The 12,465-nt window shown below is 38.8% G+C and overlaps 1 long non-coding RNA gene across 1 annotated transcript in view; it reads left to right on the top strand.

Moving 5' to 3' along the window:
• The first annotated feature begins 290 nt into the window (after positions 1 to 290).
• The window catches only part of LOC143024075 (uncharacterized), a 216,354-nt gene continuing 204,179 nt past the window's right edge, over positions 291 to 12,465 (top strand). Inside the window, exon 1 of the long non-coding RNA XR_012966256.1 lies at positions 291 to 382. This is a non-coding gene — a long non-coding RNA (uncharacterized LOC143024075). The remainder of the gene's footprint in view (positions 383 to 12,465) is intronic.

Here is a 12,465-nt window from a genome sequence, read left to right as displayed (position 1 = left end):
CTAATACAAGTGAATGTCGAAAGCATATATATATATATATATATATATATATATATATATATATATATATATATATATATATATATATATATATATATATATACGAACTGAATAACACTAGAATTATTATTATTTTCCTTTCTTTGGGATTGACAGTTTATTAAGCACATAATTAATCATTTAGATGTTGTTAAAGCGTACATAATGAAAATAGGCTGTTAAAAACTAACAGACAACTCGTAAGTTGCAGCTACAGGAATTGTTAAGACTTATCATTTAATCAACAGATTCGACAAGGAAATGTGGTGCATTATGGAAAAGTTTTTGTATTCGTTGTTCAAATAAGGATAGATTCGACAGAAAATTTACTACTTAAGCACTGGTGAGTAGTTCCTTAATTTATTTTAAATATTTAATTTTGTTTATTTATTTTTTGGTGGGGTCAAAGAATTTTTCGATGGCTATGCTGAATGGTTGCCTTATTCTAAGATCTATTTCCCAATTTTGTATCACCTTATTTGTAATGTGTGTATTTTACTAAGACTATTAATCTGACGAAAAACACATTTTACAAACTTAAATCTCTGCGAAGTTAGAATGAATAGATTATAGCAAACCCCATTTTCAATCGTAATGTTTACCATTTTCCTCCATACTGCAGGTGAGACTAAATTTAAATTCAGACATGCGAACGTTAATTGAAAAAATCTTGACGGTTAATCTAGATCCACATATGCACTTAGGGTCAAATCGGAAGGTTTGCTAGTTTTGCTATATACCAAAAGGCTTCTTCCACCCATCCAACGCCCTTCTGTCAGCGTTCTTCCTTATTTGTTACTAGCTATTTTGCCAAAACAACCTTAGCCCCTTTCTCTTATTTCCTATCTATGTGCTATTTGAATTTTTTTTAATAGTCTGTATATAGTAAAGGAAGCTTTATAGTACAATGAGTATAACTTTTTATGATTATAACAACGAATACCCACACCCCACCCCACCCCACCTGTCTCGCCTCTAACACCTCCTCGGCGTGGCAACGTGGGAGGGAGAAAGCGCTGTTGTCACGTGTCACAAAATTTATTCAAATAGCTGTTACAATCCTAGAAAAGGATACACATTGTACTATACAGCTTATTTTACTACGTACAGAATAAAATGAATAATGATTTCAAATACCATGTTGATTGGAAATAAGAGAGAGGCATGTACTACGGTTGATTTGGGAGATGGTTAATAGTAAACTACGATGTATGCCGCACCCTGAACGGACTCCTTGGAACGCACAGACTATAGGAACGGAATTATGATCGATCATGTGTGGAAGTATAACTTCTAAAGAAATCGGTCTCTGGACAAGATTGACTGATTAGGTAGTCTGGGCTACTACTATGTCTGATTTTTTTTTTTTTTTTTTTTAACCTTTTTCAACTTAAAACAAACCCATTCATTAAAATGTCTCTATTTGGATTGTAGCACTGCTAAATGGCATCCCACTGGTTTTTTTTTTCAGAAACATAATGTACCATAACCAACAGGGCACTTAGTTACTACATTACATCATCTTTCCCATAGCTTGACTTGTTGATCTTTATACTGCATATCAGAATCGGGTAGTGTTACTAGTGGCGTTCTCCAGGGCTTGGTTTTGGGTCCCTTATTGTTCATTATGTATACAAACGACTTGGGGAATGGGATTAATAGTGATGTTAAGTCGGGGGAAGATGCTGGGGGTACTGCCGTAGGATCTTGATAAATTGTCTGCATGGTCGGTGAAATGGCAAATGGACTTCAATATCTCAAAATGCAGTGTTAAACGTAGGATTGCACAACCCAGCTATTAGGTATAGCTTAGATAATACCATATTAAAGAAAACTGAGTGAAAAAAAGGAATTATGAGTGTTAGTGAGTCCGAACCTTAAATCTTGGAGACGGTACATTAATGCCAGGAATATAATTGTTAAACTCTATCTGGAGATAGACCCATCCTTCACTCTGCGGTACAGTTTTGGTCTGTCCTGCAGAATGGATATTAATCCACTGGAATCAGTACATAGGAGGATGACCCAAATGATACAAAGGCTTAGAAAGTTACCATGCGAAGACAGGCTTGGGCACTTTAACTTACACTCTCTGGAAAGACGAAGTATTCCAATGGGTCAAGGGCTTTAACAAGAGTGATGTAGGCAAGGTCATCATATTAAGACAGCAGTGTAGGACTCGTAATAATGGGCTTCAATTGGACAAATTTAGGTTTAAGAAGGAAATAGGTAGGAACTGGTTTACTAACAGAGAGGTTAATGAATGGAATAGAATTAGTAACAATGTAGTGAGCACTGAAATAATTGGTTGCTTTAATATAAGGTTCGATAACGTTATGGATAGGGATTAAAGGTGATAAAGGATATGGAACTGTCTAGTGTTGGCCTTATGGTCTCTTGCAGTCTCCTCCATTTCTATGTTCTTATCATTGAAGATTCCTAAATACTGCAAACCATTCAGTACAAAATTTGTGCAAGTTGACGTTAATACTGAACGCTTATGAGACACTCTTGATAACATAGTCCTTTCCATGTTTACTCCACTCGACTTCCTTGCAGCTGCGTTGCTTTTGCTCCACTCCCACCCCCAGGCGCCGCTTGTATGAAAACAATCGATATTCTCCACAGACCTCGCTCTCCTTGTCCCCGCGCGTGCTTGATCGTGCAGAGCTTATTCGAGTCCCACGCGCAGTTCGTGAAAAACGTTCAAATGTCGTGCTTCCTTTGTTGTAGACTCTCTTGTTTCTTGTGTTGTGACGGAGTGTCTAATTACTCAATCACTATGTAGTATTTTGGTGTCCATGTGAATTCTCCATGTGGATGCTTCCGTGGGCTTAGAGCAACGTTTACAGTTTGATGTCTTTGTTAGCATAGAACATGGTAAGGTTGTATAGATAGTACCAAGTGCATGTGGTGCATGTCGAGGGATGGCTGTTGTTAGGAATAAAAGGAGTCTGAAACTAGTGTAATCAGCTCGATCATACTAATACATGGGCACAGAAATTTACCATGCGAAGAGAGGCTTAGGCACCTTAATTTACACTCTCTGGAAAGACGCAGAGTGCGGGGTGATCTAATAGAGGTGTTCAAGTGGATCAAAGGCTTTAACAAGGGTGGCGCAAAAAGGTCACCATATTAAGACAACAGGGCAGGACTCGTAGTAATGGATTTAAATTGGACAAATTTAGATTTAAGAAGGAAACGGGCAAGAACTAGTTTACCAATGGAGTGGTCAACGAATGGAATAGACTTAGCAATCATGTAATTAGCGCTGAAACTACAAGTTGTTTTAACAAACGGTTAGACACCTTTATGGGTGAGGATGACAGGTGGCCATGGGCATGGGACTGCCTAATATAGGCCTTATGGTCTCTTGCAGTCTCCTTCATTCTTAGGTTCTGAAGTTGAAGCACTGAAACGTGACACTGATACATGACATCTCCGACGTCCGCCGTTGCAGATATGGTTTAGGAAATCATGAAAGTATAATTACCAATTGCCTACCATATTATTAGGATCGAACCCGGACTTCTCTTGTTCAAGGCAGGGACACTATCCACTATTCCACGAGGGATCCTGGTATAACTTTGGGAAGAGTTAATAACACAGTTGTATTAATACAGAAGAGTTGCGTATGTTATTTATTAATCAAGTGTGAATGCGAAAACAAAGATGACGCGTCCAAAGTTCTAACTATATCCACGTCCACACGGTCGAGTACTGCCCGTCGGGCACGAAGTGTTTGCCCGTCTACGGGCACCTTTAGCGAAAAACTATTAAATCGCACTTTCCCGGCGCTATCAGCAAAGACTATATAGGAAAGATGGGAAAGCTTCTATTTTTTTTACTAATAAGAAAACGTCATCCATCCAGCGTGAATGCGCGCCATCTATCGACAGAGCCGCAAACTATAAATCGGAAGTGGCGTAGCGCGGCTTTCAAATCATTCTTAACTTGCATTATATATAGTGTTTATGGAAATTTTAAAACTGATCCTTTCGCTAAAACAATCAACATCTCGAACAAGTTTTACTTTCTCTTTATAAAATAATAAGTAGTAATTTTATGACTTTTGCATACAAACAAGACTATTTAATATATGCTTTACACACATTATCATATTTATAAAATCAAAAGTTGGTAAAATACTTCTGCACAATGCATCATTCATTACTAAATATTTGAGATTGAGTAAACAGTTAAAATTTAAATGTTATTTTAGTTATATTCATTTTATTATTTCTGTAATATCATGTTTTTCTTGTTTGTGCTTGTGCTTATGTTTGAACTTTGTATACTTATTCAAGTGTCTGTACACAAATTATACAAACAAGGATAGTAAAAGTTTGGTATATATGAGATTCTTTTATTTGCAATAAAGCAATACTGTCTTGTAAGAACATATACCAAACAAACTAAAAGAAATAACATTATTCAACTTCAAAAATGAACCATACATCAGGCAACCAAAACATGCAATCAGATATTAAATACCAAACAAAACATTGGAAAATCAGTAATCAGAAACAATAATATGAAAAAAAAAGCAGACATAACATGCATATTAAGCAAAAATAAAGCAAAAAATGTTAACAGAACAAAGGAAAATCCCAAAAGCAAACAAACAAAAATATATACATATGTAGCAAGACAGGTACTGTATTGTAAAAAACATAGACAAAAATAAAAGGATGAACATGCAAGAAATAAGTCACAAAATCAAACAACCAAGATTTGCAATCATACATAAAATAATTTTGCATAGGATAAAAACGTAACTTCTTTGATCAAATTACATGGAAATCACACATTTTAGAGAAAATAGGTAAAATAATGCAACCATATGCTAGTGTTTTATATGAAATTATGCATTTGAGCAAAAACCGTCCTTGTTTGAGATTTGGTCGGCTATGAGTGAGTCGGACGGCATTCGTAGCTGCGGTTAATAATTTTGCAGAGGATAAAAACGCAATTTCTCTTTGATCAAATTACATGGAAATCACACATTTTAAAGAAAATAAGTCAAATAATGCAACCATATGCTAGTTTTTTTTTTTTTTTTTATACATAATCGTGCATTTGAGTATAAACCGTCCTTGTTCGGCGTTGGTCGGCTATTAGTGAGTCGGACGGTATTCGTGCCTGTGGTTGGTAATTTAGCAGAGGATAAAAGCCTAAATTTTCTTTGATCAAATTGCATGAAAATTACACATTTTAAAGAAAATAGGTCAAATAATGTAACCATATGCTAATTTTTATATAAAATTATGCATTTGAGCAAAAGCCGTCATTGTTTGGGTTTGGTCGGCGTTGGTAATTTTGCAGACGATAAAAACGTAACTTCTCTTTGATCAAATTACATGAAAATCACACATTTAAAAAGAAAATTGGTCAAATAATGCAACCACATGCTAATTTCTATATAAAATTATACATTTGAGCAAAAGCCGTCATTATTTGGGTTTGGTCGGCGTTGGTTGACGTTTAGTGAGACCATAAAAGAACAAGCATAATACAGAGAAATCATTCAACAAAAACCGTTAAATTTTAAAACTACCAAAGAAGCAGTCACAAACTGCCAAAAAAAAAGTAACATACATGCGATTCAATTTTTTTTTTTTTTTTTTGCTGTGTATTTGGCCATTTATTCAAAATTAAGGTTAAAGGTAAATTTTTATAACTTTACCACTTAAGCTAAGAACATGACATAACTATATCAAAGTTGCTGTGCCTGCCTGGGACTGCCATAAAGATATGGTATGAATTTGACATGATCAATTCATATTTCTAGATATTTGTAAGGTATTCATCTATAATTTTCATTTCCAAGCTAAGTGACACTGCACTGAGTCTGATATAAAGATAAAGAAGATTTTAACTATGTTCTATTTTATTCCTCCATTTTCTGTTAAAGTTTCCATGTACTGTGTATGTTGAATCTCTTACCTTTCTCTGTCTTTAGGAAAAACTTGAAATATTAGATGGGGAAAGGCATTTTTTTTCTTTTTGCACATCACACATGGGTGATAGTTCCGCCCACACTCCATGATTGAATGTCCCGCTTAATTGTAAACAAACAGACGATGCAGTTAAAACTGGTGATTGGCGTAAACGCCATCTAGTGAGAGAGCCGCACAGTAAAATGTATGTGGACGATGCGGCTCTCCGTGAGCTTTCTCGTCTTGTCTTTGGCTATCAGAGGGCAGCGGGCGGACGTTTGACGTCACTGCCAAACGCACAAGGAAAGGTGCGGGAAGACCCGCTCAATATCGAGTTAGCAAGACGTCACCACACCAAGTACACACTGGTCTCGACAAGACACAGTAACATTAATTTACCTGTATAGAGCACATGAATGTTTATGGAATGTAAGGTGTGACACCATGGTGGTCGTACTGCAGATAGTCTAGTCGTTTACAACCTCTGCTCACGGCCGACTAACCATCAACCACCATAGTCAGCCGTGTGGACAACTTTGCGAGTATAGTCTGGAGACTTTGCCCAGTTAGGGCACAGCCTGTCGGGCACAGCTCGACCGTGTGGACGTGGCACAATTGTATTTACCACTGTAGTAGAAAATTGATGATAAAACTTATGGTGTTATGTGTTAGTGCCAGTCCTAAAATCACCATTGAATGCTATGCCTAGGTTTAGCGCCAGTCTTAAAACCGTCATTGTATGCTATGCCGAAGTATTCCATATAACGCCTGAAATTACATTGCAAAGCATTAAATCATATCTGTACACGCATTTTCTAGGCATTCTGTAGATTACCCAAGTTCGTTGTAGGCAATACGCGGAACGAGTAAACTGCACCAAAGAAGGTATCTGGTTTTGTTTTCGAACGCTGTTTCGCATGTCCTGATGGGGGCGCTACTGTACAAGTCATCGCCATGGCAACTCCAGCAGATGACATACCCTGTTTGCCTCTGAGAGCATCGTTGAGCTTAGGACATTGGAAAAAAGGGCCGGGGAAAGTTAGGGGGAGGACTGAAGTTCCCGTTTAGCCTGTGCAATTTGATGTTGCGTCCGCCTGGATTCCTTCGCCCTCCCCTTAAAGGGCCGTACACATTGAGCCTCGAACAGCGCCAACACATCACCCAACGTGTTGTTTTGCAACACGCCGCGTGATTCTAACTTCATGTGGCGGAACAGTGTCCATCTTGGCGTGGAGGTGGTGATTGGTTGCGCGCTAGGCTCTCCAGGATGGCACCTACAACCGAGTGGACAAGAAGCAACACTTTCGCATTCATATTTACTTACTATTTATCTGATCCTACTACGCCAGAGTGCTCTGTAAGACCAAAAAAAATTCTTGCCTGATAGATAATATAGACATGTTAACAAAATTTGTGCAAAAAATACACCCAGCTAAAATTAAGTATTTATAGATTTACTACAGCAGCATCCTTGCCTTTGGAACGTGAAGTGCAAGGAGTACCAGCGGAGGGACTTAAGAATATAAACAAATAAGAATAAATAGATAAAAATAAGAAGTGTAAGTTTGGAAGTACATACATAGACCAACGGCTTTTCCCCCTTACAAGGGAGGTAGCCAAAAACAAAGGCATAAATCCACTCCCGCCCATTTCCTCCCCACATACTCCACTCCCATTCACCTCTCCCTCCCTCTATTCTTGGCTCCTCCTGGATGATTGGTCATCCCTGCATCTCGCCCACTACCCTGGGTCAGAAGCAGTGTAGCAAGACACAGCACATCCACAGCAAGGCCGCTTCATTTAATCGGTGACCCCCTTTCTCCGTCCCCTCATGCAGAAAAAGAGAAGACGGGGAGAAATCCCTTTGGGCTGCGTCAAAATATCATTCATACATACTCCCTCACCCTCCATCCCCTACCCACTCCCATGCATCAAAGCATCATCCATATACAATCATTCTCCACTCACCCCTATCTTCTGTCTTCTCCCTTCCTCAACAAACATTCCCCTCTTTCCCAATGGCCCTTTCACCCCATCCATCCATTTCATCCTTGGTTGCACCCTCATGTTCACTCTCTCCACCTTTTCCTTCCATACCTATTTTACCAATCTTTCTTCACTCATTCTTTCCATGTGTCCAAACCATCCCAATACTCTTTCATCAACCCTTTCTTTCTAACACCCTGTCAACCCCCACTCTACTCCTCATCTCGTTTCTCACTCTATCCAACCTAGTAACCCTTACCATACTTTTCAGGCATTTCATCTCAAGTACTTTTGAACTCTTCCTCTCTTATGTTCCATGTTTCTGCCCCATACAGTCCTGTCGATACGATCACCCCTTCATACAACCTCCTCTTAGCATCCATTCCAAAATGTCTATTTCTCATTACACTTTTTAATCCCCTAAGGCATTTTCTTGCTTCTCTCAATCTACATTCTACCTCCGCCTCCACTCCTCCCTTTCCCGCTACATTCGCACCCAAGTATCTAAATCCATCCACTTCCTCCAGTCTCTCTCCCTTAATACTTCCAATTTATTTGCTGCCATCCTTTCCCTTTGTACATCTCATCACCATACATTTAACCGCATTTATCTTCAACTTCCTTCTTTCGCACACCTCAAACTTCGTCACTAACTTCCTTAACCCCCTTTGATCCTGCTACAAGCGCAATGTCGTCAGCAAACAACTGGTTGATCTCCCGCTTTTCTCCATTTTGTTTAACCGTCTCCAATCCCCGGTCCATTACCCTTGGAAGTAATAGCAGAAATATCTGGCATTATGAACTGGACAATGAGGACACACACCCTTTCCATGACAATGTTCAGAGGTGACTGACGCGCTGCAGCATTCCGGGCAGTGTTGCCACTTTTGTAGAGGCGAATTCCCACAGATTAAAGATTTTTTCCCCACAGATTTCCACAAACTGAAATTAAAATCCCACAAAAAATTCCCACAAAATTAATACAGCATTATTTCATATAAATTTATTATTGATGAAGAAAATTAAACATTTTTCCTTACAAAAAAAAGCAGTTACTTAATATTTAACAACTATATAAACTTAAAAACTAGGTCTTTCCATTATGACTGTTCTGTAGACAGCCTGCAGCTACAGTAGGCCAACCAAAACTTTGCAATACAAACATCATAATGACAATAATTATTTATAGTTACCTACAGTCTCAGTTTCTTACTGCATTAAATCAAGATTAATGACATTCTCTCCTCCTCCTCCTCTCTAGAACCTTTAGCACCGAAATTTCTTATCATGTCATCAGTGGGCTGAAAGTTTACACACGACTGATAATAATGAACCAACCCATACCTTATCTGCAACAATGCCTCTACCGACCTAACCTTTAGACGATTTCTCAGTTTCGAGTGAACAACATTCATTTGAGAGAAAATTATTTCTACTGAGGCATTTGAAAATGGATTGGACAATAGTGCCAGTACGAGGCCTGAAATGTTTGGGAACATTTTTTGTCCTGCAGAATTTTCCCTTTCATTTACCTCAGTCCAAAAACTTACTACATTACCCAAGCAACTTTTAGGCCACTGCTGAAGACACATTGAACTCCATTCATTTTCAAGACCATCTAGATCCTCAAAGGTAGACCGATACCTAGCACCAATCAGAGCAGCAGGGTCTTTAATCTGCAATGTGGCAATGGAAGGATGGAAATTTTTCAACATCATAAGTATCTCAACATTATCAGGTAAGCGCATCTGAACTTGTTTTATGAGTTCAACCACAAACTCTTTACACCGCTCTTTGATATAGTGAACTTGAGCTACAGTTAAAGAACAAGCAGATGCATATGTGGTGAACTCATATCCAAAGTTCATTGCCTCACATGGCACAACATGATCCAGAAATTTAAGTTTGGGTAGGTTTTCATCAGAACATTTTGACAAGTGCTTTCCATTTACTATAATGTTCATTAGATTACGATACATTGCAATGAGATCCTGTGTTACTTTTGTGACATCTGCAGTTTGTGACTGGAAAATCTTATTAACACTAACTATTTCTTTCAGAGTTTTTCTGACAAACAACAAATACAATTTATTCTGGTCATCTCTGTATGCATCAGACAGGGTTTTCGCTGTGTAACAACGTTCTTTGGAAGCACTCAGGTCAAAATGAAGCTTTAGAGCCTCCCACTGATCCGATAATTATACTAACTGCTTCCAACCTTGCCAACCAGCGTGTGCCTGCCAGTCCCGTCACCTTCTTAGGTACTGTACACTGTTTTCTAACACTGTATATAGCCTGATACTCATTAGTCCTCTTAGGACTAGTAGAAAACCAATTATGAGTTTCTCTAACTACAAAATCAACAATTATAGGAAGGCATTTAGAAGCCTTACTGGCAGCAAGGTGAAGGGAGTGGCACACAAACCTAAACAGGGTTAATTCAGGATTATCAACTCTTAAAAGTGTTGAAAGTGAATGAGTTCGACCGATCATCAAACTGGCTCCATCAGTCCCTAGGCCTATAATTTTTTTCACATCTAGGCCGTCCTCAGCCAAGCATCTTTTAACAGTTTGATAGAGAGTATCAGCTGTAGCATTTTCTATTGGTAGTAGACGATAGAAAGTGTCCACTACAGACTTTTTACTTGTACTGTAAAAACGAATGCAAAGGGCAAGGCAAGATATATTTGCTTCGTTGGTACTCTCATCAACCACCAAGCTAAAAAATTGGTCTCCAATTTCATTTCTTAATTTAACAGCAAAAGATGGAGCAATGACATATTTCTGAAGACGTGCACATTTAGTATGATGCATTCTGAAATCTTGTAATGTGCGTGATTTCATATCCAACTTAGGCAAAAGTTCACCCAAATGATCTACTGATAAAGCTGAGGCATGTTCAGCTATATAAACTGCTATTCTAAGCTCAGCAATTTTGACTGGATCTCTCTCTATGGGACGCATAGCATCTTTGATGGACCTCTGGCTCTTGCTTGTAGAGGATTTAGTGTTATCCACGTGTTTCTTGCTAAGAGAGTGACCAATCACGGATTTCATGTGCGCTTGAAAGGAATTTCCGCAAACTTTGCATCGTGCTTTGCTTGCATCACCTGGGACTGACTGCAGCCAACCTAAAACCAAGAAGTCAAAGTTCTCTGATAAACATACAATAGTTATACCATTTCATCCTGCGGTAATTTATATTACGACTACATAAGCACTGAGAAAACGTAGATCTAGCCTAGCGTACACCACACCTTGGTAAAGTAAAATTATCCAGCGGTAATCAATTAATGGATATAAGGAAAGCATACATGTATCTATTTGTATATGCTCTTCATCTATTTTTAACAAGGTAACTTAACAGATTCGAAATGTTTGTCTTTACCTTTAAAACGTTGATCATATTCCCATGATGGACGGTACCTCTGACTGTATTTCATAAGAACATAAGAACATAAGAAATAAAGGAGACTGCAAAAGACCATAAGGCCTACACTAGGCAGCTCCGTATCCATCACCACCTGTCATCCCCATCCATAAAGTTGTCTAATCGTTTTTTAAAACAACTGATAGTTTCAGCGCTTACTACATGGTTACTAAGTTTATTCCATTCATCGACCACCCTATTAGTAAACCAATTCTTGCCTATTTCCTTCTTAAATCTAAATTTGTCCAGTTTGTACCCATTACTGCGAGTCCTGCCCTGTTGTTTTATTATGATGACCTTGTTTGCATCACCCTTGTTATAGCCTTTGATCCACTTGAACACTTCTATTAGATCACCCCGCACTCTGCGTCTTTCCAGAGAGTGTAAGTTTAGGTGCCTAAGCCTCTCTTCGTAAGGCAAATTTCCGAGTCCTTGTATCATTTTGGTCATTCTTCTCTGTACTGATTCTAATGAATTTACGTCCATTCTGTAGGACGGAGACCAAAACTGTACCGCATAGTCAAGGATGGGTCTAACTATCGCTAGGTAGAGTTTAATAATTACCTCTGCACTTCTATTCGTTACCGTCCTAGCAATGAAGCCTAATGCACTGTTAGCTTTATTTCTGGCGCTAATACACTGCTTCCTGGTTTTAAGGTCCGGACTCACCAGAACTCCCAAGTCCCTCTCGCACTCAGATTTTTCTAAAAACGTGTTATTTCCTTGTACTTTCCTCAGTCATCTTGACTATCACTAGCAAATAAAGTAGGTCCTACAAGCACCGGCCGTCTTGCAGACCGGTATGACTAACAGCAGCTGAGCAACAGAGCTTACTGTATAACTGAAACTGTAGAGTGAAGTAAGCCTCTGGCGAGACTTCCAGAACGTTCCAAGATTCCAACTTGAGCCTGTTGACAAAGGAGTCGAGAGTTTCTACTGGCCAGACCGTGCTTGAACGTATGACGCTTTCGACATATCGCGGGGAGGGTCGACCATACTTGAACGTATGACGTTTTCGACCTATCGCGGGGGGGGGGGGTCGACCGTACTTGAACGTATGACGCTTTCGAG

This window comes from Oratosquilla oratoria, unplaced genomic scaffold (genome assembly GCF_046742065.1).
Source record: "Oratosquilla oratoria isolate Oo_2021 unplaced genomic scaffold, ASM4674206v1 SCAFFOLD88, whole genome shotgun sequence".
Classification (NCBI taxonomy): Eukaryota; Metazoa; Arthropoda; class Malacostraca; order Stomatopoda; family Squillidae; genus Oratosquilla; species Oratosquilla oratoria.
The sequence above is the reverse complement of the archived record's forward strand: the minus strand, read 5'-3'. Positions and strand labels throughout refer to the sequence as shown.